The sequence below is a fragment of the Grammomys surdaster genome, unplaced genomic scaffold (assembly GCF_004785775.1).
Source record: "Grammomys surdaster isolate TR1022 unplaced genomic scaffold, NIH_TR_1.0 126531, whole genome shotgun sequence".
Lineage (NCBI taxonomy): Eukaryota > Metazoa > Chordata > Mammalia > Rodentia > Muridae > Grammomys > Grammomys surdaster.
Genome location: NW_021621323.1, coordinates 7,677,275 through 7,685,263, shown reverse-complemented (window position 1 = coordinate 7,685,263; position 7,989 = coordinate 7,677,275). Strand labels below are relative to the sequence as shown.

General features: G+C 38.7%; 1 pseudogene; it reads right to left on the bottom strand.

Annotated features, from left to right (window-relative positions):
• LOC114614746 overlaps window positions 1-5,140 on the bottom strand; it is a 62,091-nt pseudogene extending 56,951 nt beyond the window's left edge.
• Window positions 5,141-7,989: the final 2,849 nt, after the last annotated feature.

Below are 7,989 nucleotides of genomic sequence, written 5' to 3'. Positions count from 1 at the left end.
ATGAGGAGAGGGAGAGGGAGGAGAGGGAGAGGGAGGAGAGGGAGAGGGGGGAGAAGGAGAGGGAGGAGAGGGAGGGGAGAGGGAGAGGGGGAGAGGGAGGGAGAGGGGGAGGGAGAGGGAGAGGGAGAGGGGGAAGGAGAGGAGGAGGGAGAGGGGGAGGGAGAGGGAGGAGAGGGAGGAGAGGGAGGAGAGGGAGGAGAGGGAGGATAGGGGGAGGGAGAGGGAGAGAGAGGGAGGAGAGTGAGGAGAGGGAGAGAGAGGGAGAGAGAGGGAGAGAGAGGGAGAGAGAGGGAGAGAGAGGGAGAAGGAGAGGGAGAGGGAGAGGGAGGAGAGGGAGGAGAGGGAGAGGGGGAGTGGGAGAGAGAGGGAGAGAGAGGGAGAGAGAGGGAAAGAGAGGGAGAGAGAGGAAGAGAGAGGGAGAGAGAGGAAGAGAGAGGGAGAGAGAGAACTTGTATGTGTGTGTTCATGTGTCTGTGTTTGTTTGTGTGTGTGTGTGCGCACATGCACACACATGTGTGTATAGAAACAGCATCAGTGTCAACTGGCTTAAAGGTAAATTATAGATTTTAAATTTTAAAATGGTGGATGTTAGGTAAAGAGAGTGACTCTCTGAGCACTTGGTGACAAGGATGCAGAGCAGAATCCGTGGCACAAGCAGAGATAGTGACTGAATACTCAGCCTTAATATGAGCAAAGCACTGAGCTGAAAAAACGCAGGCAGAACATCTTATTCAGTCTGTGACCCAAGGCAAACATCCTGTATAAAGGAAGGCTCAGGGCAGAAGCCGCAGTACCTCCCAAAGACATTATCGTAACCAACTGCAACAGACAGAGGATGACACAGAAAGAGGTAAATCTAATCAAGACAGTCATAGCCATGGTCCGATTCATCTCTAAAATATATCAGTCAACTCCCATTTTGTCATTGTTTAGAGAAGAAAATATCATTTGCAAACTCAATGGATTTGACTTTCTGTGAGGGTGCCAGGAAGGCTAATGATGACATCAGGAAGAATTGAAATCACTGATGATGATCTATGCCCACTCCTCTAAGTGCATGGTTATTTGCTGTCTCACAACCATATTCTTTATCACATGCCCATAGCTGACATCTCATTAAAAATGCCTAATCTAAAATATTTTGTCATTTGGTCCCACAAACAATGCAGAAATGTCTAGGGGCCCTTGGATGTCAGGATGTTGCACCTTCCCATCACGCATGCCTCACTAACAAAGAAGGGACCAGAGTTAGGTTTAGTTCTATAGATCAGAAAAACATTTTTATTGTAGCCCAAATCATATTGATTACAGAAGTTATAAGCACCAATACTACAACTTACAGTGGCTACAAATTTAGATCAGTTAGCTAGTAAGAATTTACCAACCAGGACACTATTGACAGAAGTAAATAGAAAAAAAATAATAAAGTTTTGATTATACATCCTCTATCACAGTTACATTGATTAGGAAAGGAATGTTTAGGATGAATTAAGTTCTCTTTTTTGAATTTCTACAATCAAAGAATTTTCTTATTTTGTTTCGTGTGTTTTAGTTGGTTATGTTTTTTTCATTTATTTTAGAACAGTTTCAGCAAAAATTTTTAAGTAGTCTTTTATAAAAATACTTACCCACCCGTTCCCATACACACTCTATCCTTTAACATGCACATATGTATATTTATATATTAACTTATATATAATATATAGAATATATTATATAATATATATATATTTCCATCTAATGGTGACAAAAGAAATGGTTGTTTTTGTGTCTTATATTTCACTGAGAATACCCAGTTCAATGAATCCTTTCAAATACACTTAAGAGATTGTCACTGAGAGCCTTCTATATTTCAGATTTTAGAGATACAGAGGTGAGTGGGCTAGCACGCTTTACTTATTTGTTGATCTTACATGGAAAATATATCTTAAGCAACTGTGTGCATGAAGCAACTATTTCTATTAATGCATATCATAAAATAGCAGTGTTATTTTGACCATAAAAATTAATCTAGGATAACCATTGGGGTATTGCAATTTAAGTTAAAAGAGGGCTTTCCTAAGCTAGGAGTATTTAGTATAAAAGTAGAGGATACATATCTAAATGCAAAAGGGTGAAGAGTAGTTAGGATCTGGGAAAATGTATGTGCATGTGTGAGAAAAATTGGTCAGAAAACCATGAAGTCAAGGATATTGATGCCCATGAGTTGAGGAAGTAACAGGGAGAATCTGACAGATGAAGATATGGTTGCACAGAATCACCAGTAATCCTAGAAAGGAAATGGTGTTTATATATTTAATAATCTCTAAAGTTATTAACAGTGACCTTACAAACAAAATTACCATGCTATTAAAGCAATGATTATAATCAAGCACTGATTTTATTTTTACACCACTTTTATTTTCATTTTCTGACTGGCGAAGTCAATATTTAGCTCGAGATGTAGAGAGGACATTTAGATGTTCAACATACTGTGTTGTTTTGGGGCTCATTTTATATAAAGTACTGGAAGGAGACTTGGAAGCATACTTTCAGCCTGTGAAATTATAAAGACACTATGTGTCATAAAAACAAGTAAGACTAGAAGCCTCATGCTTTCTGAGATGAGAAGTTTAATCCACTTGAGGGGTGCAGCTACACAGTACAAAGGGAACAGAAGATTAGAGACTATAGTGTCTTAATTTAGGATGCAAAGATAGGCTGCAAGCTTTGGAGGTATGTTGGAGTTGGCTGATGCTACTATGCATTCAAATGCTAAACTCTGTACCCCAGTATCAGGTTGCCCCAAGAGTAGTGAATTCTCACGGACACCATATTTTTTTGTACAACCTTGTTTCCCGAGTTAATTGGTCAATGAAAGGCTAAGGCCTGTGATTGTGTAGTAGAGAGAGAGAGGCAGGACTTGAGGAATGAGTGAGTTCTCAAGAGGAGGCAAAGAGAGAAGGAGAGAAGAGACAAAGAGGAGGAGGTAGCCATGAGAGAAGATGGATCATAAGGGCAAGGCAAGTAGAAACAGCAAGTATCAAGGGACATATGGCTGGGATATAAGTTAAGCTTGCTCAAACCTACCCAACCTAGGCTTACAAGTTGTAAATAAATACCAGGATTGTGTGTCTTTTATATGGACTAAATAGAATATATAATTCACACACGCAGACACACACACACACATGCACACACATACACACACACATATACATGTATGTGTATATTCCAATATATAATTCCAACTGTGTGTGTGTGTGTGTGTGTGCATGAGTGTGTGTGTGAGGTGCTGGGAACATGATTCAGTAGGTAAAGTTCTGTTTGTACAAGCATATGGAATTCAGTTAAGATTGCCAACACCCACAAGACCTCATGCTTATAACTTTAGTACTGTGTTTTTGGAGATAGGCAGATCCCAAGGGCTGGCTGGCAAACAAACAAGTCTAGTGAAATGACCAGCTCCTCACTCAATAAGAGATCCTATCTCAAAAAGAAAATAGTATGCAGAATTAGAGAGACAAACACTGACTGTCTCTAACTCTAGTCTTCATCTTCACACATGCACACATGAACACATAGGAATACACAATACACACACAAGACAGAGAAGGTGGGAGGGAGATATTAAAGTATTAAAGTCAGACATGATGGCACATTCCTGTAATCCCAGCACTTAAGAGGCAAACATAGGAATGTGGTTATATGTCCAAGGCCAGCCTGATTGTCATAATAATCTTGAAGACAGCCTGGGTTTAAATAATGAGATCCTGTATCAGAACAAAAAGAAAAGAGAAGAGAAAAATAATAACAGTTTAGTGATGATAGAAATAGACCTCATCTCAAGACTAGTGATAACTTTATATCATTTGGATATTAAGACTAATTGCATGATTCTCTCCCGTGTGCCTAAACATATTAGAAACTTTTATTTCTTCACAGTTAGGTGTCATCCCAAGCAAGTACAAAACCACTGGTTATGACACGTAAAACCACTGATTAATTTAAAAGATACATTGAATGCTGATTATATCACTTACAAATGCTTTAAAATATTGATAAAGGTACAGTTTCTCCCTTCATGATATTTAGGAGAATGATCTCTCCGGTAGGCAAAATATAAAAAGCATCAGGATATAACTGATACCATTATAAGGTGCTATAGTCTGTGAGAAGAAGGAAGGCTCCTCAAAAACCTCACAGAGTCTGCAGGACTTAATCCACAATCAGAGTTTATTTAAATGTTAACAAGAAGGCAGGATGACTGGGACTGATTAGCTAAGTGTAAGATTTCTTGCTCTGTATTGTGCCCATGCACGTTTTCTCATTGATTCATCACGATGGTTGCTTGAAATGGCATTGCTATCCCTATTTAACTGATGAAGAAATTGAGAGTTAGAGAGAAAACGAACCACTCATCCTCAGCCGTAGCTAGTGAACATAAATACACATGGACCTTGAACTCAAGCTTCCCTGTTATTTATTTTGCACCTCGCACCAAGAAGCAAATATTTTAAAGGTCCCAAATATATTTTTGAAAGACCTGAGTCCTTGGAAAACAGAGTAGAGATAAGGAAGCAGCAGCCCTTCACAGCTGAACAAACATATGAAAGGATAAACAGTAGGTGCGTTTGGACACCATGTTAGGGAACCAACCCGTGCTAAAGAGGCCACAGAGGGAAGTAAAAACTCCCTGATTGGAAGAGTGACACGGGGAATACGCATTTCCTGGGATTAGTCTAGCCAAGTATGAAACGTGAATTAGAGCTGAATGAGAATGAGAGCAACAAAACCGAGCTCGTTCAGTGGTCCAGGAGGATGACACCTGGAGGCTGGGGATGAGACAAACGCATACAACAGATGGGCACCATAATAAAGCAAGGAAATGGAAACGAGAAGCTTGGAGAGGCTTTAAATCCAGGAATCCATTAGTTTTTAATGTTTGGGGAGACATAAAAGGTCTCTAAGCAGAAAAACATCATCTGTCCGGGCTTTCTCTTCCCATGTAGATTCTCAGTTTACAGAGAAGTACACATGGAGTTTTTATTTAGGGGAAAATGCCTACCACTAAGCACGCTGGGCTTGTGCTGGCTCTCGTTATCACTCCAGCCCTTGCACCTTGGTTCTTCCAACGGGAGGCTTCTCCATCATCCGTCATCCGTCATCCGTTATTGCCATGACAGTGTAGGAATGATCTACTGGCAATGTACCCCCTGATAGTGAGGTCAGTACTAATAATGCAACCGAGGTAGGGGGAAATAACGCCGTGCGTTTTCTTTCTAAAATGGTAAACTAGAAAGCTGGAAGAGAGGAAAGACAACTGAAAAATTAAATACTGCCTTTTCAAAGATTCAGAACGGCTATTGCAGTTTGCTGGCAAGGTCGGTGTGAGAAGATGCAGTGCACACAGACAGCATGCTTTGGATAATATTGAAAATCACTCTGAGCATCACAGATGTAGAAATCAATTTTAAGATTAAAAAATTGAATCGGTAATTTTGACCCACACTGTATTGAATTACATGGATTTTGTATTTTAATTAGTCTCAAGCCTATCAAGTATGAATGGAGCCAGAATATTATTTAAACATATTCTTTATTTTAAAAAAAGTCTGATTTAACCTGAAAAGACTACCATTACAAAAATAATTTTCTGCTTAGCTTTATTTTTCATACTATGAAAAAATTAAACTCCCAATTTCTATTGACAAATTGAAATATTAATATGATATATTCAAGATGAATACTAACTAACCAGGAAATCCATAATGTTATAGACACCAATTTTTAAGTCGAAGGCTTGACAATGGTCAGGTGCATATTTTAGAATAAGGGATGTACCATTTCATTCTCTGTTTCCATAGTTCCTCAGCAGACTCAGGCTTTCCCTGAGCTAAACATCCTTGGATTGCTTAATTTTCAGATTTACAGCTGCAGCTTGTAAAGAATTCTCTTCCCTCCCTCATGCACAGATCGATTCCCCTTGGGTGCTGGTATCTTAATCATATAATCATTTGGGTTGGAAGGACCTATGCTGGCACACTAATCTATTCCTGTGAATCACAGTGGAATTGATTTTATTATTACTAAGTCATTCCTGATCGATGGGCATGGGGATTCAGTTGGAATTTCTCCAGTGATGGTGATCCTGCAGTCTCCTCTGACAGCTGGTGCCATCCCCAACTATTCATATTGTTATAAAGTTATCCTTATATTTAACCTAAATCTTCCCTTCTGGAATCGAAGCCTATTACTTCTTGTTCTGTCCTCATTGACTAATGAGAATTGGTCCCTCTTCTCTTGATAACAGCCTTTAATGAATCTGCAGACAGTTATGTTTCCCCCCAGTCTTCTTTTATCCAGACAGAACATGTCCACTTGCCCTAACCTTTGCACATAGGTCTTATTTCCTGCAGCCTTTATCATCTTTGTGCCTCTCCTCTGAACTCTTGGTAGTCTGTCTATGTCTCTTAAAGAAGGAGGTTGTAATCTAAATGCAGCATTTCCCCAAAGGCCAAACTCACAGAGACAAAGCAGAAAAAAACAGCATTTGGGTATTTTGCATAATACCTAACTCTCAACCACTGTACTGGCATTTAGGAAACAGAAGAGAGAGAGAGAATGCATGGAAGTAAAATTTTCCCAATGCCCTGCTAACTGCACAAGCTGGATAGTGGCAAATGTACTAGTATTAGCTTAAAGAGGTCCTTAGCAGCAAGTCCATTGTTTGATAGTTAGGCATCCTTGAGGTTCTCTGAACTACCCTGCTACTTTCAACATTTAACAACAAACATTTACAAGATTCAATACTCAAAAAACTAAGTTCTACATTTTCAGTCATTTTAAAATAATTACTAGCTCTGCTTGTATCTGAATATGAACAAAATATTCATAGAAATAAATAAAACATTACATTGTTTTAATTTCTTTTTTTATGTGCTATGTGTATGTGCCTACACGTTGTTTTACATACATGTGTAGAGCATACAGGACTTGTCGAGGTATATAAAATCAATGTAATGTATGCTTTGTCCTTAAATGGCAGATCATTTGAAGTTCCAAAACCACAATTTTCTATTCCCAACTATCACTATGTATTTCTGTTAAAGTAGCTACTTTTTATTGTCCACAATTAATTGCTCTGTTTGGGGGGGGGCATTATCCATATCAGACAAAGAAGAAATCTTTGCATATTATTCCACCTATCCCCAACTCTCCTAATACATTGCTTCCTACTTTCTATCATATTTAAATGAAAATGATAGGAAATATTGCAATACCTTCAGCTTCTTGTCCAATTTGCTACTTCCTTTAAATGCAGCTAGAAAATACTCTGGGAGACAAAGTCAACAGCATTCTCTGTATTAGGACATTCTTGCTTATTTTACTATGCTTTGAATATCCATCCTAATACTGGACATCTGACATCCTTTGAGATCTAGTTTAAGTTTGTATGTACTACACTATTTATTTTTAAATGTCCTTAGGTTTTTTTTTTGTTTGTTTGTTTGTTTTTTGGTTTTTTTGTTTTTGTTTTTTTGAGACAGGGTTTCGCTGTGTAGTCCTGGCTTCCTGGAACTCACTCTGTAGACCAGGCTGCTGGCCTCAAATTCAGAAATCCTCCTGCCTCTGCCTCCCAAGTGCTGGGATTAAAGGCGTGCACCACCACTGCCCAACTGTCCTGAGGTTTTTAATTTCCAATAACATTTATAATGCTGGTTAGTTATATAAAGTATAAAATATACATACATGCATACTTATAAAGCACACATATCATCTGAAGTTCTAGCAATTGTTCCCAGAACTTGTCCTTCTTAATTTATATGTCTTAATAAACTTTATATGTCTTAATAAATAAGCCAATACTTAAGTCATATTAATAATAGGGTTTTGATCACTCGACAAAGCAATGTGAATGAGACATCGTTTACAAGACCTCCTTCCTGGCTGTTGAGAGGGAAAAAACAGTCTTCTCCAGGGAGGAGCCCTTTCTTATGAGCAAAACCA